The 24,880-nt window shown below is 39.1% G+C and overlaps 1 protein-coding gene across 3 annotated transcripts in view; it reads right to left on the reverse strand.

Annotated features, from left to right (window-relative positions):
• Positions 1-24,880, reverse strand: part of LOC106093383 (uncharacterized) — a 171,500-nt gene that overhangs the window by 126,489 nt on the left and 20,131 nt on the right. Inside the window, exon 3 of one of the 3 annotated variants that reach the window (XM_059366377.1) lies at positions 14,690-14,753. The exons of the other annotated variants lie outside the window; for them this stretch is intronic. The gene's annotated coding sequence lies outside the window, so the exon portion shown is untranslated. The remainder of the gene's footprint in view (positions 1-14,689; positions 14,754-24,880) is intronic. 3 annotated transcript variants of the gene reach the window in all.

The raw sequence follows: 24,880 nt of genomic DNA on the forward strand, positions 1-24,880 counted from the left end.
GAGTAAAGTTAAGCCCCTCCACATATTTCTGAAATTTGGTCTAGATAGATCAAGATTTGCATGTGGCTGTCATATAGACCGATATCTCGATTTAAAGTCTTGGCCCCAAAAAAGGCGCATTTAAAATCCGATTGCACTGAAATTTGACACTGTGACTTATGTTAGGCTTTTCGACATCCATGTTGTACATGGTTCAGATCGGTTAATTTTTAGATATAGCTACTAAAAAGACCAATATTTTGTTATACACAATTGAACAATGACTTGTACTTGTTAGTATTTTGTCGAAATCTGAACATATTGATGAAAGGTGGTTCACATATAAATCCGAGGTGGTGGGTATCCAAAGTTCGACCCGGCCGAACTTAACGTCTATTTACTTGTTTTTATCCTGAATTGGAAGATATAAATCTGGACGCCATATGTTTTCAACAGGATGGTGCCGCAAACCACACAGCACACGCTACAATCGATTTACTGAACAGTAAGCTTGATGAGCATGTTATCTCAAGAAATGGCCCAATCGATTGGCCGCCTCATTAGTGCAATTTGACGCCTCCAGACTATTTTCTTTGGGGCTACGTCAAGTCATTGGTCTAGCCAACAAGCCGAAGACGTGGTAGGAGCACAGAGCCAAAATTGAACGGGAAATAGCAACCGTTTCGACTGAAATGTGTGGTCGAGTCATCGAAAATTGGGTCCAACGTATTGAGAGAAGCAAACGTGCCCGCTGCGGCCATGAACGAAGTCGAGTCCCATTCATAAAGGTTTTGATTGAATTTCATGCCGGTAGCAACATTTTTTAATATCTCAAATGGTTTAAAAAAAAGTTGTCAAATCATTATTGGAAAACCCGATACAACCAAACACCCTCTTCAAATGTAAACCACATATTGCCATTAACTGATGTAAAACCCTTGCCAATACTTTGGGCAAAAATTACAGAATGACTTAGACAGTGTCGGCATTTCCGATGAAACTTAGATCTGGACCTGGAAGAGGACCCAGACCAAATAACAGTTATGGTCATGGTTTTACAGGGTGAATCTGTGCCGCAGTTGGCAACAGTTCAGAATGTTAGATTTTTGCTCCCGACTTTTTTGGAATTTCAAGCCATGGACTTGTAATCCTTCTTTACCTGAGCAAAAGTGTTATACTTCGACACAAGCTTTAGTAAAACTTTTTCTCTACCACTACGTTTTCTTAATCTTAATCACCACCTTATTACGATAATCATGTTCATATGAAAAATATATCTGTCACTGATATCAATTTAAATCTGTTCCGCAATTATACATATCCCATCGTTGTCGCTAAGCTTTGCATTCATAAGAGTTGAAAAATGGATTAAATATGGATTCATTCAAAAAAGTTCTTAGTGCAATATGTTAGGTATGTCAATTTGGGATTTTTTAAAACATTAATCAATAAATCAGCACTCTGGATTTGAAGCAGCTACCTTATATTGAAATTTTGTTGGGTGATTCCTGTTTGTATTAATTAATTGATAAGGAGGCATTTAAATAAAAAAGTCAAAAAATTTATAAAAATTTTTGTTGAAAATGTGAAACAAGTAAAAAGGCATTAAGTTCGGCCGGGCCGAACTTTAGATACCCACCATATCAGGTATATATGTAATCCCCCTTTTATCACAATCCGGTGAAATTTGGATAACTTATGCACCCAAATTCGATATTGAGTGGTCTAATAAATATAAATCCCTGTTGAATATTTTATTTCAAATTTCAACAAAATCGGGTAATAAATAAAGCTTCTATGAGCTTCAGACCCTTAAACGGCACATCGGTCTATATGACAGCTATATGTAAATTCAGTCCGATCTTTACCATATTTGGGTCGGATGGCGGGTGGCCTAAAACTACTTACTGTTTCAAATTTCAGCGAAATTAGGTAAAAAAGGTATTATTCGCTTCAGACCCTTTATCGGGATGCCGGTCTGTATGGCAGTTATATCTAAATATAGTCCAATTTGATCCATTTTTAGGTCAGATATCAGGAGGCTTAAGATAACCCTATGTTTCAAATTCCAGAGAAATCGGGTAATATTTAAATAGAGCTTTTATGGGCTTCAGAACCTTTATCGGCAGATCGGTCTTTATGGCAGCTATATCTTAATATAGCCCGATCTTAACTACATTTGGTCTAATGTTAGAAGGCGTAAAACTACTCAATGTTTCAAATTTCAGCGAAATCGGTTAAAAAATAAAGCTTTTATGGACTTCAAACCCTTAATCGGGAGATCGGTCTATACAGAAGCTATATCTAAATATTGTCCGATCTGAACCATATTTGGGTCATATTTTAGGAGGCGTAAAACTACTCAATGTTTCAAATTTCAGCGAAATCGGTTAAAAAATAAAGCTTTTATGGGCTTTAGACCCTTTATCTAGAGATCGGTCTATATGACAGCTATACCTAAATATAGTCCGATTTGGTTCATGTTTAAAATTTCAGATAAATCGGGTAACAAATAGAGCTTTTATGGGCTGTCAGACCCTTTATCGGCAGATGATTTATATGGGAGATATATCTAAATATTGATCCATGTTTAGGTCAGATATCAGGAGGCCTAAGATGACCCTCTATTTTAAATTTCAGCAAAATCGGGTAATAAATAAAGTTTTTATGGGCTTCAACCCATTTATCTGCGAATCGGTATATATGGCAGCTATATATAAATATAGTCCGATATAGACCATATTTGGGTCAGATATCGGGAGGCCTAATACTACTCACCGTTTTAAATTTTAGCGAAATCGGTTGAAAAGTAAACCATTTATGGGCATTAGACCCTTCATCGGAAAATCGGTCTATATAGCAGCTATATCCAATTATGGTCCGATTTGACCCTTTCAAGAACTTAACCAGAGTGGATCAAAAAGACGTATCACTGCCAAATTTCAGCTCAATATCTTAATTTTTAAAGGCTGTAGAGTGATTACAACAGACGGGCGGACAGACACACGGACATCGTTAAATCGTCTTAGAATTTTACAACGATCCGAAATATATATACTTAGTAGGGAAATTGATATTTCGATGTATTGCAAACGAAATGACTAAATGAACCCCTCATCCTACGGTAGTGGGTATAAAAACAATAACCTGGAGGCCAATAGACGCTATAATTGTTGCTTTGTTTTATATGCCATCGCTCTGTTTTGAAGAACAAAAAACTAAGCCATTTCTGTTTACAAGGAGTATTTGGAAGAAACCTCATAAACAATAAGAGTTAGAAAACAAAACGACTAAGACGCTTAAAATAACAGGGTCAATATTTTTGTGCACCATTAATAAACTGATCCATTTAGCCCTATACCATTTAAGTAAGTTTATTATAAGTAAACTGTCTAAAAAATTTTAAAGAATAGGAATTTACCAAAAATTATATCAACCGACCTAAAAATTATCAAGACGAGGTAAACTACATTTTTAAGTAAGCTCTTGTTTGCATCCAATTGAGTATTGCAATTGTAACACAAAGGAACCTTGCATCCTTCATTCGATTTGATTGCCCACAATCAATCATTTCCGCCTACAGCATGGGCATCCCTAATTTCATGCATGTAAATATGCATTATCCGTGTGGCTGAACATCAAGCCGCATAAGCGACTGTTAATGATTGTGTGAAGAAAACTTGATCGTGTTGATGATGAAGATTCAACCGAAGAACTAAAAAACTGAAAGAATGAAAGAGATCAACAAACATATTTTAGCATAAATATTAAATGATGACGATTTTCAGCAAGACACTGCAGCTCTTTGAGTTTGTGTATGCCTCGTACGTTATGTTACGCTCTTTAAGTATCCAATTCCAAAAGGCGACTGGCATTAAGCACTATTGAATGAAGCTGCATTCAGCAGCGGTTGGTTCAATGGCGTCACTGGTTTGTGTTGGCTGCCATATGACCACATGTCCCCATACATATGGCCAATGTCCTATGCCACTTGGGCCATGAATTGTTTGTGATTGTTTTAAAGTTTTTATACTTATTACATTTTTCTTGTTGTCGCTTCATTTACATTTGTAAGAAAAATGAACAAAGAAATGTGTACATTAGGTTGGTTCATAAGGAAAACTGTAACAAATTTTTCAACTGATCGTGTCATCAATTTATGTATACGGTAAACATAAGTTGATCAGACGATTAGTTGAACAAATTTGAGGTAATAATAATAACTTTTATAGGCTGGAGGAAGCAATTTCACTTGAAAGAATTTCTTTGTAATAAGCAATCACTTTACTTAAAACAAGTAAGCCATATCGTCGTTGTCGATACTTTTGCTGAATTTTTTACTGATTGAGGAACGTCATTCAGTTAATCTCAGGAAAAATCCTCATTAACATTTTATCTTAAGAAAATCATTGCAAAGCTACGGTCTCGCGCCCAAGCATTTTGAATGGTTATACCACTTTGGTGAGATGTGGAGACTATCTAAAACTCTTTCCACAAAAAATCCTTTGATACTATTTCCGAATTAAGTGCACCACCATACTTGGACAATCTACTAGATTTCATAAATATAGGATTTAACCAACATTTGATAAACGTTCGACTGTCAAGAAGTTTGTACAAAAATTATCACGAATTTGAATTTTCGCGGACTTCTTCAATTTGATATTCTATTATTTTGTTACGTTCCATTGAAACTCATATGCCTAACTTAGAACAGATATGAACAAATAGAATGGATAAATTCCAAATGCAACATATTGGAGGACATACACCTAAGCCAGTAATCGGATTGTTGTGCGCTCTAAAAACTTTAAAGTAACCTCTAAGGAGAAAATTTACAAAATCTTTAATTGTTTTCAATACCACTCCCCTAAGTTGGTTTATGTCTGGTATTGTGTCTTAAACTAAGGGCCGGTATATGTTAGACGCGAAAGCTCCAACGTCTCATCATCTTTCCCGCACGCCCTACACATGCACCGCACCGATTTTACATAAGTGAGCTCGTAGTCCTATGTGTGCCTTTATGATACCAGTGGCTTTACTGGCCTCCTTCTTACATCCTTTCAGTAATAGCCTCGTCTTTTCACGATCTGGATACCCCATAGGATTTTCGCCGTCCTACCGACCGTTTCGCTATGCCACTATGTTGCATGCGCATTCGTCGCTCACTCCCTTAACTCGGACTGTTGATGGCGGTCCTTTGGCCTTCACCGCCAAATCGTCTGCTCTTTCCTTTCCCCTTACTTCGATATGGCCCGGCACCTAAACGATGCGGATTTTGCCATCCTCAGAGAAGGCGTTAATCTCCTTACGTATTAGGTCACGAACAGTCCTAGTTGTTCTTGCCCCTATGGCAATTTCACTGTCGGTAAAGATCTTCACTCGGATCTCCGCCTACAGCACCGAATTATGGTCAGGCAGTCTAAAACAGATCTCAGTCCCTGACTTCTCAATGTAAACCCCCAGGTCCATTCTGTCCTCTAGCTTTGATCCAACCGTGTAACATGATCTTCTAGATGGCAATACTAGGGTTCCGTCAATCCAAGAATGTGCCGATGGCAGCAGTGCCTCGCACTGGACTTCAAGGTTCATCTCTGGTATCCGATCGGAAACCTCTTCCCTTCCTTCCAGATTTTTAATCGTCGCCTCGATTATACCGCAATGGTATGAGCTGCTCCCATCCTCAATCCATTCTCCCATCGCCTAAGTCTCATAGCCGCAGTGGCTGCCTCACACTTAATCTGTATGTCAATGGGTCGGATATATAGAATAGTCTCCAGAGCCCAAGTGGGCGTGGTCGTCATCGGTCCGCTATGCCAAGACAACATGTTCTCTGAACCTGTTGTATGGTCCTTATGTTGCACTTTTTCTCCTTAGCAGTCCACCAAACTACTGAGGCGTAAGTAAGTATTGTTATAATCACGCTCCTGTAGAGCCAGTGGACTATCCTCGGATTCAGGGCCCATTTCGAGCCTACGGCCCGTCTACATAGTGCACAACAACTATGAGCCTTCTCAGTACGCTCCTGAATGTGACACTTCCAATTCCGTTTTCTGTCCAAGATCATACCTAGGTATTTGATCTTGTCAGATATCGAAATCGTCTTATTGAGGAAACGGGGTGCATTTAATTGGCCCAACTTCGTCTTGCTCGTGAACAGGCATATTTCAGTCTTCTCTGGGTTAACATTGAGACCTCTGAGTCTAGCCCAGCCATATGCCATATACAAGACCCTTTCGGCCCTTCTGCATAGCTCGTTCGGATCCTTACCCCTTAAAAGTATTATAACATCGTCTGCGTAGCAGACGGGTTCAATTCCCTCCTCAGTCAGCATCCGTAATAGGTCATTTATGGTGGTCACCCATAGGAGTGGCGATAAAATGCCCCCCTGTAGTGTGCCCTGTGCCACTTTCTCCCTTATATTTATGCCACGAGACACACAATTTATCCACCTGTTCCTTAGTTTATGGTTTATCCCGTCTCTAAGGACCGGGTCCACCCGGTACTGGTCTAAGGATTGGATCAGTGTGTCCCCCTGATCCAATCTAAGCCCCCTAGATGTCAATGCATACCGCCAGTGTGTACGTTTTGGCATCGAAGGATTCTTCTATTTTATGCACAACCTCGTGCAGGGCAGTCTCCACCGACCTTCCCTTGATCTAGGCATGCTGTTTGTATTTGAGCAGTTCGCTGGATGTCGTACTCTTTATCATGGTGTCCACAATACGTTCCATGGTTTTGAGTTGAAAGGACGTAAGACTTTTGGGTCTGTAGGCCTTAGGTGTCGCCTAGCTTGCCTTGCCGGGCTTGGATATAAACACCACCCTTGCCTCCTGCCAGGCTTTCGGAGCACGTTTTGCCGCTCGCGTAATCTTATTGTAATCCTTAAGCCGTGTGTAATACACATCCCAATAAACATCCGCTAGTCTGCCTCTTTCTGTAGTAACGCCGGAAATAGCCCATCAGGTCCGGGTAACTTAAATGGTTTGAAGCTCCCCAAGGATTCCTTCACCATAAATTCCGTTATTATAAACCTTTGATCAACGTCATTATTCCAAGATTCCGATGTCTCCGTGAGTCCCTTCGTATCCCGTGGAAAATTGGTTTTCTTCAAAAGCCTCCACATGTTCTCCATTGTCTCTGCACTCACTCCCATGTCGTCTACTAAAGTTTCAGTTTGGACATGGGTTTTAGAGAACAAATTTTTTATCGTGGCGGCGTTATTAACGCTATCGGCCTGTTCGGAGAAAAGCTTGCAGGAGGCACATTTTGCCGCTCTGGTAATCTTATTGTATTCCTTGAGCCGTGTGTAATACACATCCCTATAAACATCCACTTTTTTACGTCGTGCTCTGTTTGGAGGCCACCATAGCGCAGAGATTAGCATGTCCCCCTATGATGCTGAATGCCTGGGTTCAAATTCTGGCGAGACCACCAGAAAATAATTTCAGTGGTGGTTTTCCCCTCCTAATGCTGGCAACATTTGTGAGGTACTATGCCATGTAAAACTTCTCTCCAAAGAGGTGTCGCACTGCGGCACGCCGTTCAGACTCGGCAAGAAAAGGGAGGCCCCTTATCATTGAGCTTAAACTTGAATCGGACTGCACTCATTGATATGTGAGAAGTTTGCCCCTGTTCCTTAGTGGAATGTTCATGGGCAAAATTTGCATTTTTACTTTGTTAAAAAGTCTCGGGCCTTTCCCGATATTTCGAATCTCCCCGGTCATCCAGGGTTTTTCTTGGGCTGATTTCTTTTCCCGAAGAGGACAACTATCTTCGAAGGATCCCACCAGTGCAGTCGTAATCCTGTTGACATTTTCGTCAATCTCTTCTATGCTTAGACAATCTGAATTATCTTGCCCAAGTCTTCTTCTGAATAGCCTACCGAATTTTGTCCTGTTGGTTTTCAACTTATTCCGGAAGCTTATCGGATTTGGCGCTGGCCGTGCTATTCTAAACCTAATGGTGCGATGGTCAGAGAAAGAGTGTTCTATGGAGACCCTCAGATCCTAAACCTCGTCGATTAGATTTTCCGAATATTGTCACATCTAATATCTCCTCCCTAATCCTATTAACAAGGGATTCGGCGTTACCAATATTAAGTGATATTAGTTCGTTAGTATTGAAGAACTCTGCCAGGGCTTGGCCCCTCTTATTGGTGTTGGCACTACTCCACGAAATGTAAAAGCTCGCATCGCTCCCTATTAGTACCTCGTTTTTTGTCTGTTTTGCTTTCCTCACCAGCCGTTACAACTCCGACGTGGGTGGCGGTGTCGGAGAGTCGAAAGGCAGATAAAGTTATGCCAGGTATGCTCCACCGTCTCCCTGTCTCACCACTGTTGCATCCTACGTTGACAACTCTGGGGAAAATATATAATTAAAATTTTTATGACAAATAACGCAGGTCCTCGGCCGAGTACCAGTGTCGGCATAGAATAATTGGTGGTTGATATGGTTCAGTCCAGAAACTTTGTTCCGGTTCGAAGGACGGAAGTTAACATATGTGGATCTATATTTCGTGGTATTGTTCGCAAAATGGTAATATTGGTACTTATTAAGATTCATTTTCAATAAATATATAAATTAATCTTAAATATAAAAATCAATTTGTGTTTGTTTGTAGGTTTGTTTGTTTGTATGTTTGTGTGTTCCTTATAGACTCAGAAACGGCTGAACCGATTTTCTTGAAATTTTCACGGATGGTGTATAATGACCCCGTGGTGAAAATAGGGTACTACATTTTTTGATATCTGAAGGGAGCGCGGACCCTCCCCCTTACCCTAATTTTCAGAAACGCCAGATCTCGGAGATGGGTTGTGCGATTTAAGCGAAATTTTGTGTGCTCTCATATAGTACCCTAAAAATAAAAATTTGGTATCCAAATTTCGGATGGGGTACCTAGGGGGGCCGCCCCACCCTAAAACCTACCAAACATATATTTATACCAATCACGACAATATGGGACTCAAATGAAAGGTATTTAGGATAAGAAAACGAATCTGATATCCATTTGTCGAAGCAAGTGTTAGGGGACCACCCAAGCCCCAAAACACCCCTAAATCGGACATATTTACCGACCATAGCAATATGGGACTCAAATGAAAGGTATTTGCGGGTAGAATACGAATCTGATATCCAAATGTGGGACCACGTCTCTGGGGGTCCACCCTTCCCCAAAAAAACACCCCCCAAACAGGACTTATTTACTGACCATGGGAATATGGGGCTTAAATAAAAGGTATTTGAGTGTAGAATTCGAATCTGATATCCAAATATGAGACCAAGTGTTTGGGGGGCCGCTTCTCCCCAAAAACCTCCCCCAAAGGGGACACATTTACGACCCTAACCACATGAGGCTCAAAGGAAAGGTCTTTGGGAGTAAACAAACACAAATCTGATATCAATATTCGGGAAAAGTGTCTATGGGGCCACCCCACCCCCACGGATGGTTTTTAGAGTGGAACACGAATCTGATATACATCAACATTAGGGACCAACTGTCTAGGGGACGTCCCACCACCATAACAACCCCCAAATAGGACGTATTTGCTCACCAAGACAATTTGGGTCGTAAAGAGGGTGGAACTCAATATTTATAGTTTTTAGGGTCAATACCCCAAACCGGACATATTTGCAGACTTTTGCAATAAGGAGTTTAAATGAGACTTGAAAGCGAATTTGATATCCAATTTTGAGACCAATGGCAATATGGGGTTCAAATAAATGATATATGAGAATAGAGCACGTTGCTGATATATTTTCCGGGCTTAGTGTTTGGGCGACCACCCTAATCCCCAAAACACCCCTAAATCGGCCATATATACCGACCATGTCAATGTGGAGCTTAAATGAAAGATATTGGGGGGTAGAGCAAGAATTAATACCCACTTTCGGGACCAATTTTCTAGGGGTCAACCCCTTTCCCAAAATATGGGGTTCAAATAAATGATATCTAGATATGTGAGAATAGAGCACGTTGCTGATATATTTTCCGGGCCTAGTGTTTGGGGAACCACCCCTATCCCCAAAACACCCCTAAATCGGCCATATTTACCGACCATGTCAATGTGGAGATTAAATGAAAGGATTTGGGGGGTAGAGCAAGAATTGATACCCACTTTCGGGACCAGTTTTCAGGGGGTCAACCCCTTTCCCACAATACCCCACATGCAGCAATTTTTAGTGACCATCGCAAAATGGAGCTCAAATAAAGGTATTTGGGAGTAGAATACGAATTTGATATCCAAATTTAGGACCATGTATTTAGGGAATTACCCCTTCCCCAAAAACACCCCGCAAAGGGTAAAAAATTTGCGACCATGCCAATATGTGGTATTTAAGATTAGAAAACGAATTTGATAACCTATTTTGGGTCATGTGTTTGGGGGACGCCTCATCGTGTAAATTCCCCTAAACCAATGGCAATATGGGTTTTAAATAAATGGTTTTTGAAAGAAGAGCACGATGCTGATATTTTTTCAGGGCCAAGTGCCTGGGGGACCACCTCACCCCCCGAAAACATCCATAAATCAGATATCATGAGAGAAGCGGGCTGAAATAAAGTATTTTAAGAATGGAGTACACCTTGCATCCAAACTTGAATTCGTAGACCAATAAAGATCATATGGGATTCGGACAAAGACACTTATATTGTTAAATTGTTAGTCAAGCGATATACTATATTCGTAGCATGATATTTCACTAAAAGCTCTTTAATTGTCGAAAATATTGTAAATATTCCAGGGAAACTTTTGTTCCATATAAAGTAAAAGTAGGCACAGCGGAGCGGGCCCGGGTCAGCTAGTCAATAGAGAGAGGCTCTTTATGGAAATTACTATTTTTCTTCCTTTTTTGCTAAGTCTGGGATCATTGAAACTTTGCGACTATAGAAACTTTATCTCTGAGTCAAACACTTCTATGTGTTTAAGATTTAATTGAAAATGTTTCCATGTACACCTTGTATCCAGCCTAATATACATACTCTTTTCAGTTCATTGTTTTCGTCATCATCAATTTTCGATGTTTCTGTTTTGCATTTAGTTTTCCTTGTTTCTTTTTTCTTTCAACTTGGCTCTGGAGGCCTTTGTAAACGCAGTTGTTTGACAAGCAGGAAATTATAGGCAATTACAATTTGTTCGCGTGAATAAATGTAATTGTGTGTCACACAAATATGTATATATATGTATGAGAACATGGCACAGATACCAATGCAAACGTATATAAATAACCTAGATATGACACTATAACTGAAGGATTGTTTTGTCCCCATTTTTTCTTATGCATTTCCTTAGTCTTGTCTTCAACAAATTGCTCAGGGCATGATGGCTAATGACCATGGCGGCAGTTTGTGCCAACCTAATTGCTCAAAAGCAAAACTAAAATTATAGACAATATTAATGACATCGTTACATATGTATGCTGATATTGTCCTTGATTTATGGCAAGTGTCCTTTGTGCGATCCCAGCCGAATCAGACAAATGAAGGGACACACAAGTTAATTGCACCGTTTTTAATATCAAGGTACGAAGTCTGCCATGTGCATGCTGTGTATGGGTGAGTTACATTTAGCCCTTGCTCTTGCACATGGACCTGAACAGCGAAAAGAGTTTTTATTAAAAATATGCATTGTAATGTTCATGTCAGGATAAATCAAGAAAACACGTATCTCTAGCTAGTTAATGTTTTAACACATAGTTTTTCATATTAAACTTTCATATAAATCAGGCAATTAAACGTAGACTAACGATAAGAACAACTAGTAGAATTATATTTGTAATTTGTCTAACGACCGGCTGAAAAAAAAAAAAACAATAACAGAAATGTTTTCGAGTTAAGCTAAACAGTAGCCATAGATCAACACACCGAACGACCAAGCCACCTGTACCTCTATTCAAACGGCATCGCATCGAGTGAACGAACGACTAGACAATTTACAAGCTTCTAATTAATTTATTTAAAATTCATGAACATGTTATAATTTGTCGATTTCAAATGACTTTCAATGTATGTATGTGCGAATATATTGTGTGGTTGCTTCCAAACAAAGGTGTTAGTCTATGTTTCTATTGTGTGAAATTAAAGTCATTAAGGTGACTTTTATATAAATAATAGTTATAGCTTTCAAGAAGGTGAGATTTTGTACTGCGTGTGATGTTTTCAGCGATTGAATTAAATTTTCCTAAAACAACAAAGGGAACTTTGGGTATTATAATAAACCTTTACAGAATTTACGCAGAAACAAGAGCGTGCTAAGTTCGGCCAGGCCGCATCGCATTTGTCGAGTTCTTTGCTCGGTAGCTCTTTTAAGGCAGACAAAGAATAATGGATAAGAATTGTTATGCATTAGGAGATATATCAAGTTATATTGGGTTGCCCAAAAAGTAATTGCGGATTTTTCAAATAGTCGGCGTTGAAAAATTTACACAGCTTGTGACTCTGTAATTGCATTCTTTCTTCTGTCAGTTATCAGCTGTTACTTTTAGCTTGCTTTAGAAAAAAAGTGTAAAAAAAGTATATTTGATTAAAGTTCATTCTAAGTTTTATTAAAAATGCATTAACTTTATTTTAAAAAATCCGCAATTACTTTTTGGGCAACCCAATAGTTTGATTCATACCATAAGTGATTTGAATGTTGAAGACCATAGTAGAAGTCATTGGGTTATATTTCAGTTCATTCGGATAAGAATTGCGCCTTGTAGAAGCTCAAAAAGCATACTCGGCAGATCGGTTTATGTGGAAGCTGTATGAGGCTATAGATCGATCAAGAGGCTATAGATCGTTAAGATCAATTTCGACAAGTTTGTTGAAGATCATGGGAGAAGCCGTTGTACAAAATTTCAGCACAATCGGATAAGAATTGCGCCCTCTGAGGCGTAAGAAATCAGGATACCAGAGCGGTTTATATGGCAGCTACATCAGGTTATGTGCCGATTTGATCCATATTTATCACAGTTGTTGGAAGTCATAACAAAGTACTTCATGCTAAATTCCAGCCAAATCGGAGGAGAATTGCCCCCTCTAATGCCTCAAGAAGTCAAGATCCAAGATCGGTATAGATGGCAGATCGGTATGTATGGCAGCTATATCAAGTTAAGAACCGATTTAAACCATACTTAATACAGTTATTGGAAGTCATATCAATATCAAAACAACACGTGCCAAATTTCAGCCAAAATGAATAAGAATTGCGCCGTCTAGTGGCTCAAGAAGTCAACACCCAAGATCGGTATATATGGCAGCTATATCAGGTTATGAAGCGATTAAAATCATACTTCGCAAAGTTATTGAAAGTGAAACCAAAACACCACGTGCCAAATTTCAGCCAAAACGAATAAAAATTGCGCCCCCTAGATGCTCAAGAAGTCAAGATCCAAGAACGGTATATATGGCAGCTATATCAGGTTATGAACCGATTTAAATCATACTTCGCACAGTTATTGGAGGTGATACCAAAACACCACGTGCCAAATTTCAGCCAAAACGAATAAGAATTGCGCTCTCTATTGGCTCAAGAAGTCAAGATCCATGATCGGTATATATGGCAGCTATATCAGGTTATGCACCAATTTCAACCATACTTGGCACAGCTGTTGGAAGTCATAACAAAACACTTCATGCTAAATTTCAGCCAAATCAGATAATAATACTTTAAGCGGTGGTTTTCCCCTCCATTTGTGAGGTACTATGCCATGTAAAACTTCTCTCCAAAGAGGTGTCGCACTGCGGCACGCCGTTCGGACTCGGCTATAAAAAGGAGGCCCCTTATCATTGAGCTTAAACATGAATCGGACTGCACTCAATGATATGTGAGAAGTTTGCCCCCGTTCCTAAGTGGAATGTTCATGGGCAAAATTTGGGGAAATGATTTGCCAGCAATGAAGAGGTGAAAATTGCGGTAGAAGTTTTTCTTGAGAAGCTAGACAGCTCTTATCGCAAACACGGTAGCGATGGTCTTCTAAATCGGAGAAAAACATTTATCGAGCTGAAGGGGATTATGTTGAGAAATAAAGAAAATGTTTCGCAAGTTTGTTGTGTTTTATTTGTAATAATAATCGTATTTCACTCTGGGCAAACTTTCAATGGCTGGGACTTGTCTCCAAATTGCAAATTTTTGCAAATTTTGCCCAAGAAGATTTCACTAAGGAACAGGGGCCAACTTCTTTCATATCAATGTGTACAGTCCTTCTTAAGTTTCAAGCTCAATTTATAGCCGAGTCCGAACGGCGTACCGTAGTGCGACCTCTTTGGAGAGAATAGTGCCAGCATTAAGAGGGGAAACCACCGCTGAACATTTTTTCTGATGGTCTCGCTAGGAGTCGAACTCAGGCGTTCAGCGTCATTGGCGGACATGCTAACCTCTGCGCTACGGTGGCCTCCCCAAGTTGGGATTTATTCAATTATTTCTTATTCAACTTTCAAATATCCTTCTTATAAGTCACGATCGGTCCTTTTTTCCTTTTGGGGAAGGGGTATTGTGGAGGGAGGAGGAGGATGGCCCCATGACGATTGTTGCCTAATTTAAACACGATATCCGTAAATGTTTGAGCTCCAAAATGTCAACAAATCAGTGGGTTCTTAAGGTAAGGTGGTCTCCCTACGACTTGACCTCAAAGTTTCATAGTCTACTCCCAAATACTTTTAATTCGTGTCTCAAAAACAGAAAGCAGACAAAAACGCACATTGACTTTTATACAATAAAATATTCCATACCATTTTTCTGCAGGTTTTGTGAACATATGTCATGTTATCTCAACAAGTTCCTTTATCCTTTTACCTAAAAAAAGAAAGGAAAAAAATATTTAGTGTTTGAAAATAACCCTTTGAATTAATTTGTTATTTCAAGTTTTTTGAAAACAATTAAGGATTTTGTAAGTAGCACGGAATTCCTAACTTAAAATTTTCTTTTTTGAGGTTACTTTATAGTTTTTAGAGCGCACAACAAGCCGATTACTGGCTTAGGTGTATGTCCGTAGTGGCATAGGGCGGATTAATATCTGCACCCTCTTTTTAACCTAACATAACCTAACCTATTTGAAGTTTATTTGTTATATATTTAGGGTTAAAAAAATTCACAATGCATATGCAGATTTGTTCACTCTTCTCGCGGATTGTTTATATCAATTGGAATGATGTGATCCATATCGATATGTTTCCCATTTATTTACAAAGTTTGTGATTAAGATATGTTTGCATTATAAATCTATTTTTATACCCACCACCATAGGATGGGGGGTATATTAATCTAGTTATTCCGTTTGTAATACCTCGAAATATTCGCCTAAGACCCCATAAAGTATAGATATTCTTGACCGTCTCGACTCCCTGAGTCGATTTAGCCATGTCCTTCCGACCGTCTGTCGAAATCACGACATCGGTCGAACGTGTAAAGCCAGCCGCTTGAAAGTTTGCATATATACTTAAAATTGATGTAGGTTGTTGGGGATTGCAAATGAAGCATATCGGTCCATATTTGGGTTTAGCTTCCATATAAACCGTTCTCCCTATTTGAATTCTTGCTAAATTGAATTCAAGCCACAATTTTTTGCGATTTGGCTGAAATGTTGTCTTCCAACAATTGATTTAAACCTGATATCTTCTATTCAAAAATCAATTTGTGTTTGTTTGTAGGTTTGTTTCTTTTTTTGTTAGTATGTTTGTGTGTTCCTTCTAGACTCAGAAACGGCTGAACCGATTTTCTTGAAAATTTCACTGACGCTGCATAATGAACCCGTGAACATATATTTAGACCAATCACGACAATATGGGACTCAAATGAAAGGTATTTAGGATAAGAAAACGTATCTGATATCCAATTGTCGAACCAAGTGCTAGGGGGACCACCCAACCCCCAAAACACCGCTAAATCGGACATATTTACCGCCCATGGCTATACGAATCTGATATCCAAATGTGGGACCACTTGTCTGGGAGTCCACCCCTTCCCCAAAACACCCCCCAAACAGGACTTATTTGCTGACCATGGAAATATGGGGCTTAAATGAAATGTATTTGAGTGTAGAATTAGAATCTGATATCCAAATATAGGACCAAGAGTTTGGGGGCCGCCCCTCCCCATAAACATCCCTCAAAGGGGACAAATTTACTGCCATAGCCATATGGGGCTCAAATGAAAGGTCTTTGGTAGTAAACCACGAATCTGATATCATTATTTGGGAAAAGTGTCTATGGGGCCACCCCACCCCCACAACACCACCCAAATAGTAAGTATTTTCTGACTTTTGCAATATGAGGCTCAAATAAGAGGGTTTTTAGAGTGGAATACGAATCCGATATATATTTTCAAGGCCAACTCACAGAGTGGCCGCCCATCCCCAAAAACACCCCCAAGCCGGTCATGTTTGCCGACTATGGAAATATGGGGCTCAAATTATAAGTATTTGGGAGTAGACCACGTATCTGATATCAACATTAGGGACCAACTGTCTAGGGGACGTCCCACCACCATAACAACCCCCTAATAGGACGTATTTGCTCACCAAGACAATTTGGGTCTTAAAGAGAGTGGAACTAAATATTTATAGTTTTTAGGGCCAAAACCCCAAACCGGACATATTTGCTGACTTTTGCAATAAGGAGTTTAAATGAGATTTGAAAACGAATTTGATATCCAATTTTGAGGCCAATGACAATATGGGATTCAAATAAATGATATATAGATATATGAGAATAGAGCACGTTGCTGATATATTTTCCGGGCTTAGTGTTTGGGGGACCAATTTAATTTCCAAAACACTCCTAAATCGGCCATATTTACCGACCATGTCAATGTGGAGATTAAACGAAAGGTATTGGAGGGTAGAGCATGAATTGATACCCACTTTCGGGACCAATTTTCTGGGAGTCAACCCCTTTCCCAAAATATTCCACAAGCAGTGACCATCGCAAAATGGCGCTCAAATAAAGGTATTTGGGAGTAGAATACGAATTTGATATCCAAATTTAGGACCATGTTTTAAGCACATCACCCCTTCCCCAAAACACCCCGCAAAGGGTAAACATTTTTCGATAATGCCAATATGTGGTATTTAAGATTAGAAAAAGAATTTGATAACCTAGTTTGGGGCCATGTGTTTGGGGGACGCCTCATCGTATAAACTCCCCTAAGCCAATTGCAATATGGGGTTTAAATAAATGGTTTTTGAAAGAAAAGCACGATGCTGATAGTTTTTCAGGGCCAAGTGTCTGGGGGACCACCTCACCACCGAAAACACCACTCAATCAGATATCATGAGAATATCGGGCAGAAATAAAGTATTTTAAGAATGGAGTACACCTTACATCCAAACTTAGATTCGTAGACCAATAAAAATCATATGGGTTTCGGACAAAGGCACTTATATGGTTAAACAATTAGTCAAGCGATATACTATATTCGTAGCATGGTATTTCACTAAAAGCTCTTTAATTGTCGAAAATAAATATTCCAAGGAAACTTTTGTTCCATATAAAGTAAAAGAAGGCGCAGCGTAGCGGGCCCGGGTCAGCTAGTAGCTCATATATAAACCGATCTCCCTATTTCATATCTTTAGCCCCTGGAAGCTGCAAATTTATTCCGATTTGGCTTATATTTTGCATGTAGTGTTCTGTTATGACTTCCAACAACTGAACCAAGTACCGCCCAAATAGGTCTATAACCTGATATAGCTCCCATATAAACCGATCTCCCTATTTCATATCTTTAGACCCTGGAAGCCGCAAATTTGGTCCGATTTGGCTGAAATTTTGCATGTAGCGTTCTGTTATGACTTCCAACAACTGAGCCATGTGCGGTCTAAATCGGTGTATAACCAGATATAGCTCCCATATAAACCGATCTCCCGATTTGACTTCTTGAGCCCCTGGAAGCCTCATTTTTCATCCGATTTGGCACATAGTGTTCCGTTATAAACTTCAATAATTGTGCCAAGTACGGTTCAAATCGGTTATGAACCTGATATAGTTCCCATATAAACCAATCTCCCGATTTGACTTCTTGAGCCCCTGGAAGACCTAATTTTCATCCGATTTGGCTGAAAATTTGCACATAGTGTACTGTTTTGACGTCGAAATCGGCGAAGAACCCGATATAGCTCCCATATAAACCGCTCTCCTGATTTCATTTCTTGAGCCCATTGAAGCCGCCATTTTTGTCCGATTAAACTGAAGTTTTGCACAAAGTGATTCATTATGACTTCCAACAACAGTGTTAAGTACGGTTAAAATTGGTCAAGAACCTGATATAGCTTCCAAATAAAACCGATTCGACTTCTTGAGACCCTGGAAGCCTAAATTTTTGTCCGATTTGGTTGAAATTTTGCACATAGTGTTTGTTTATGACTTCCAATAACTGTGCTAAGTACAGTTTAAATCGGTCAAGAACCTGATATAGCTCCCATATAAACCAAGCTCCCGATTTGACTTATTGAGCCCCTAGAAGCCTCAATTTTTGTCTGATTTACCTGACATTTTGCAGAAAGTGTTCTATTATGACTCTAAACAACTGTGCCATGTACGGACCAAATCAGTCTATAACCAGATATAGCTCCCATATTTTGGCAGAATCCATGGTGGTGGGTTCCCAAAATTCGACCCGGCCGAACTTAGCACTCTTTTACTCGTTCGATCTATTTTGTTTAATCTTTGCGAATGGGGGCCCATATCCCCATATTACTTCCCGAGCCACTAGAAGGTTAGTTTCTATGACTCCCACCAGTTTAAGGGAAACAATTCAAATAATTAAACAAAAAGTTTTCTGAAACAATATTTATAAAAATAATTTGATAAGAAAAAAAAATCTTATCATATAACATTTTGCTAATGTTGTTATGTTTTTTAACTTAATATCCCCTTTGTTTCACCCAAATATTCTTTTGTATGAGGCCTTCGCCTTAAGCTTCAAAACCATGGCCATGGGAACCGCTTGTTTATTGCCAATGTCCATTTACTTCGTTTTTTATTTTTAATTTAAATGGAGATGACAGTTAAATTCTCTTGAGTTTAGTGGTCATTTTACACATGTCACAAATTGGTCATCACTGTCGTCAACGGTGTTTTAAGTGGCGGATTTTGGGATTGTGGGAAATTTTTCTTCTATTTTAAAAGAATTTGTTTTAATTTTAGATGTCGTTTGTGCTGCGCCAGTTTCAATGGAAACACTTAAAAGTGTTACACTTTTAATGACATTCAAAAATGAGATACACCATCAAGTCAACAAAAAAAATGAGGAGACGAACGCTAAAATAGCTGAAATTCATATCTCATTCAAGTTGCAAGGGAAAGATACATTTTGAAAAAAACAGACAAAACAAAAATTCCTTTAACTGCCAAAAAATATATAAAAATGAATTGTGATTTTTCGCTGAATTTAATTATAATGTTTTTCAAGCTATTTTCTGCTATAGTTTGCGTTTAAACTCGTTTCTGACCAACTAATTAAGAGGGTTTGCTGTATTTCACACGTAAATTAGTGAAATTTAAACTAGAGCAGCGCGAAAAGACGGAAATAACACAAGCAGTGATTATGTGAATAAGATGGAAGTCAGCCAGTCACAAGTCTTAAGGGCAACAAAGTCTTGGCTAAGTGACATAAACGAAATATTGCTCTTGGCTTTTATAATGGTTGAATGGAAAAATTTGGAAATCTATGCCCCTATTGTCATTGTTGTTTACTTTTTCACGATACATTAGTCGCTATTATGGCATAAATGTTTTATGAGTCTTGTCGTTATTTATGTGGAAAAATTACAAATTTGACAAAACATCCTAATACCTGTTAACTTTCATAGGAATCAATTATGAGTGGAAAATTTGTTTGTTTAAATTGGTAACAGTAAAAATTAAATTTTTGCGAATCTGGGATACACATCACCATGAACTGTGCTAAAAATGTTCGCATATTAAGAAATGTTATATCTGGATTAGGTTGAAGAAATCAAATAGAGTAATGAATGATTGACCCTTCTTAGGGCTTCGATAAATCAAATCGCGGTACTGATTTTTAAGGGGGCTATTTCTACTGAAACACTTATCTGGGCGACAAATTACGTGGGAGGCCATTGTAGCGCAGAGGTTAGCGTGTTCGCCTATGACGCTGAACACGTGGGTTCGAATCCTGGCGTGACCATCAGAAAAAAATTTTCAGCGGTGGTTTTCCCCTCCTAATGCTGGCAACATTAGTGAGGTACTATGCCATGTAAAACATCTCTCCAAAGAGGTGTCGCACTGCGGCACGTCGTTCGGGCTCGGCTATAAAGAGAAGGCCCCTTATTATTGAGCTTAATTTTGAATCGGATTGCACTCATTGATATGTGAAAGTTTGCCCCTGTTCCTTAACGGAATGTTCATGTTCTCCATGTTCCATGTTCCTCCAAAGAGCCTTCGCACTGCGACACGTCGTTCGGGCTCGTCTGTAAAAAGGAGGCCCCTTATTATTAAGCTTAAAAACTTAAATTGGACTGCACTCATTGATATGTGAGAAGTTTGTTCCTGTTCCTCAGTGGAATGTTCATGGGCAAAATTTGCATTTGTGTGTTCAAAAGTTTATGTGTTGTGGTGTACTTGGATTACACAATTTCAGCAAAATCAAATAACAGTTACGGCGTCTACACGCAAAACAAAAATAAAACGTTTGTGAAATTTTTGCGAGAAACAAAATACTTTTATTACAAAGTTTTTCAGAAGTTAGCATGTCCGCCTATGACGCTGAACGCCTCGATTCGAATCCTGGCGAGAACATCAGAAAATTTTTTCAGCGCTAGTTTTCCTGACATAATGCTGGCAACATTTGTGAGGTACTTTGCAATGGAAAAACTTCTCTTCAAAGAGGGGTCGCACTGCGGCACGCCGTTCGGACTCGGCTATAAAAAGAAGGCCCCTTTTCATTGAACTTAAACTTGAATCGGAGAGCACTCATTGATATGTGAAAGTTTGCCCCTGTTCCTTAACGGAATGTTCTTGGGCAAAAAATTTGCAAAATTTACTATGTAATATTTCGCCTCAACAAACTACACGGTAGCCATAAAGGTAGCATTATTGAATTTAACTAACCTTGTTTATTGTTAACTCTTTAGCAACTTCGCCTACATTTCTTTTGTTGGAAAACCAAAAATCTTTAATGGCAAAAGTGTTTCGATAGCCGCAAACGATTATTCACTTGTTATTTGTAATTTATTGAAACTCGTACAACAGAACGTAATTTCTTATAATTATAGTACGGGAGTCTAATCCTTTTAAAGTTTACAATATTTGAAAAAATATATAAATAAATATAGTAAATTTAAGTGATAAAACAATGATATAAAAAATATTGTTGTACATTTTTTACCTTTTACAAATCATTATTAAACACTAACATACAAGTTTTAACAAGCCTTATCTAGAAACCCTAAAGTAATCTAATTATTTACATTCGAAAGTAACAGCGTTACTGATAGTTTATTATAGCAGTTAGTGATGTATATAAGAAGAAATCGTCCACACCGCAAGTGTCCAGTGTTCTAAGGAAGAGTGGTTCCACAGCTTTCTCACCTGCCCCTGGATTCGTACGGAAGCTCATCATGACAAGTTCTAACGAATATTGTGGGGATGAACTCCTGGTGAAGTCAGAAGACGAGACTAACACAATAGTGGTGGAAAATCTGAATCCTGACTATGGTCCGGTTTCTACAGATAAATCTCCACCATTGTAAGGCCGCTTCGGCGTCACTAAAGGTCCTCCAGATGGCAGAGGAAGAAAAGCCTCATTGTAGGAAGTGATGTTAATGCACATCATCAGATATAGGGAAGTACGGATGTTAGAGAAAGGGGTGAGCTGCTTATTGGATATATTATAAGTTGCAATATAGCGATTTGTAATTAAGGGGATAAATCACCCTTTATTACCAGGAACAGGCAGGAGGTACTAGACATTACTTTTGTATCGTAAGATATAAGTGAAAGAATATGCGACTGGGAAGTGTTGAATGACCACAGCTTCTCTGATCATCGGTATATTAGTTTCAACCATGGAGAACATACTGCAGAAGTGGTCCCTCGGCTAAATAGAAGAAAGGTGGATTGGGATAAATTTCGGCACAAATTCTGCACGTCTTTCCCTTCTAGACCAAAAAAGGAAGTGGAAACTACGGAGAACATAGACATTGTGGCCAAGCGGATCACGAAGGCCCTGAATGACTTGCTTGTGTCAGTATTCCCCAGTGCCAAGCCAAAGGGAAAACAGTGGGCTATGTAGAGAAGTCAAAGAATGCTTTCAATAATGTAAAACCGACGTCTATCATGAAGGAGTTGGAGTTTCTAGGCATCAACTCTATCGTAAAATAGTTTATTAATAACTTACTTACTAAAAGATGCATTACGGCAGGCTTGGTATCTGTGGATCTAGAAAGATGGGTCATCAGAGGAACACCTCAAGGAGGTGTACTGTCTCCTCTACTTTGGAATATAATCATTAACAATATATTATTGTCTCTAGAAGAAAAATGTGTAAAAGTGGTCAGCGTATGCTGATGACGGTAATTGCGGTTAGGGAAAGTTTCCCAGCACACTAAGAGATATACTTCTGGAAGCTCAACGTGCAACAGCAAAGTGGGCTACCGAATGTGGTCTAGGTATAAATCAGTGCAAGACAGAAATAGTTCTTTTCAGCAGGAAATACATGTTGACTACAGTGGAACCTGTCTCCTTTGGTAGAGAATAAGTTCCATTTACAGAAAGCGCAAAATACCTGGGTGTTTTGCTGGACAGGAAATTTAACTTCAAACATTTGAAAAGGGCAAGAAAGGCATCTCTTACCCTATACACCTGCAAGAGAGCCATTGGCAAAAGTTGGGGGCTTAGACCGCGTGTCATGCATTGATTATATACTGCAGATGTGAGACCTATAAAGCTATATGGTGTTGTGGTCTGGTGGACGGCGTGTTAAAAGTCCACCTATTGCTCAATACTTAATCGGATCCAAAGGATGGCTTGTTTGTGCATCACAGCCGCATTGTTGACGACACCATTTGATGCACTGAATTTAATGCTACATCTTATGCCTCTGGACAAACTGCAGGCTAGACAAACTGCAGCGACTACAGCCGTAAGGATAAGGGAGCTTTTTTATTGGTCATGTGGCGGCTACGGACACTGTGTTGTCCTTGATACAATATCCGATATTCCAGACAATGTGGATTACACCCTACCTGAGCCGCTTTTTGAAAAAAATTACTGTACCACTATACCTGATAGAACAGATTGGAACTACGATATCCCTGGTAACGGAAGTTACATAGACCTCTATATGGATGGTTCGAAGACCTGGGGGGTTTTGGGTGTACTCTAAAGATCTAGAACTGGTCATATCGAAAAGGTTACCCGACCACTGCAGCGTGTATCAAGCACAGATCCTCGCAATTAAGGAAGTGGTGGATTGCTAAGATATAATGTCATTACGACGATTGACAGCCAGGCAGCCATTAAATCCCTGGAGAACGTATTTCTGAACACAAAAACCTCCCTCGTCGGAGATTTTCAACGATATCACTGAACAGTTCAAAATTCACCTGTTTTAGTTGCCGGGCCACAGAGATATCCTAGGGAATTGTAAAGCGGATGAGCTTGCGAGACTACAACTACCCTACACATTCCAGGGATACTGAAATCTGTGGGTATGCTTCTAGCGACATGTAAGCTACGTTTTCAGGACCAGGTCCGAAATATGCGCCTGAGACCCCATAAATATTGCACGTGCTTGCAACAACTGCGCTAAGTATGGTTCAAATCAGTCCATGTTTTGATACAGCTGCCATATAAACCATTCTTGGGTTTTGACTTCGTGAGCGAATAGAGCTCGCAATTCTCATCCGATTTGGCTGAAATTTAGCATGGGGTGTTGTTTTTATGATTTCGAATAACTTTGGCAAATCGGTACATAACCTGATATAGCTGCCATATAAACCGATCTGGGATCTTGAATTCTTGAGCCTCTGGAGGGCGCAATTCTCATCCGATTTGGCAGAAATTTTGTACAACGGCTTCTCTCATGTCTTTCAACATACGTGTCTTATATGGTCTGAATCGATCAATAGGTTGATACAGCTCCCATCTCCCGATTTTGCTTCTTGAGCCCCCATAAGGCGCAATTCTTATCCGAATGAACTGAAATGTTACACAATGACTTCTACAATGTTCAGCATTCATTTATGGTCCGAATCGGACTATAACTTGAATAGCTCAAATAGCATAACAAAAAACTTTTTCATTCAATAAACTTTGTTTGCCTAAAAAGAGATACCGCGCACAGAATTTGACAAATGCGATCCATGGTGGAGGGTATATAAGATTCGTCCCGGCCAATCTTAGCACGCTTTTACTTGTTATTTGTAACATAATATAAGCCGCAAACCATTTTTTGCTATAATTACCTAAAGGCTGCATATAGTGGGTCTATCAAGGGGATGGCTATATGGTTGTTCCCAACATTCTACTTTTCTAATACATGCATCCAAAAGCATGTTCATATGACCACCGATTTTTTATTAAAGCTTGCCTACATGTGTAAAAGATGATCATTAGCGTCAGGCTACTGCAAGTTTTTTTTTTTCTTATTTCAAAATCCAATTTCAGTGGCAGTTGCAGTTGCAGGTGTATTCAAACATCAGTAACTTTCTCTTATGCCAACGTCATTCAACTGCTGTTAATGATTTTTTTTAATATACATTAAATTTAATTACGAAACTACATACCATCGCCGACAATAGGCGCTTACAGCCACTATTTCGTTCATTTGCTGTTGCAATTATTGTTTTACCGCACTACACAATGATAGATTTAAATAATAAATAAAAAAAAAATACACAAAAAACATGACAAGCGGATAATAAAATCTAAAAAATAGTTTGCATTTAAACTACCAAAAAAACA

The sequence above is a fragment of the Stomoxys calcitrans genome, chromosome 4, assembly GCF_963082655.1.
Source record: "Stomoxys calcitrans chromosome 4, idStoCalc2.1, whole genome shotgun sequence".
Lineage (NCBI taxonomy): Eukaryota > Metazoa > Arthropoda > Insecta > Diptera > Muscidae > Stomoxys > Stomoxys calcitrans.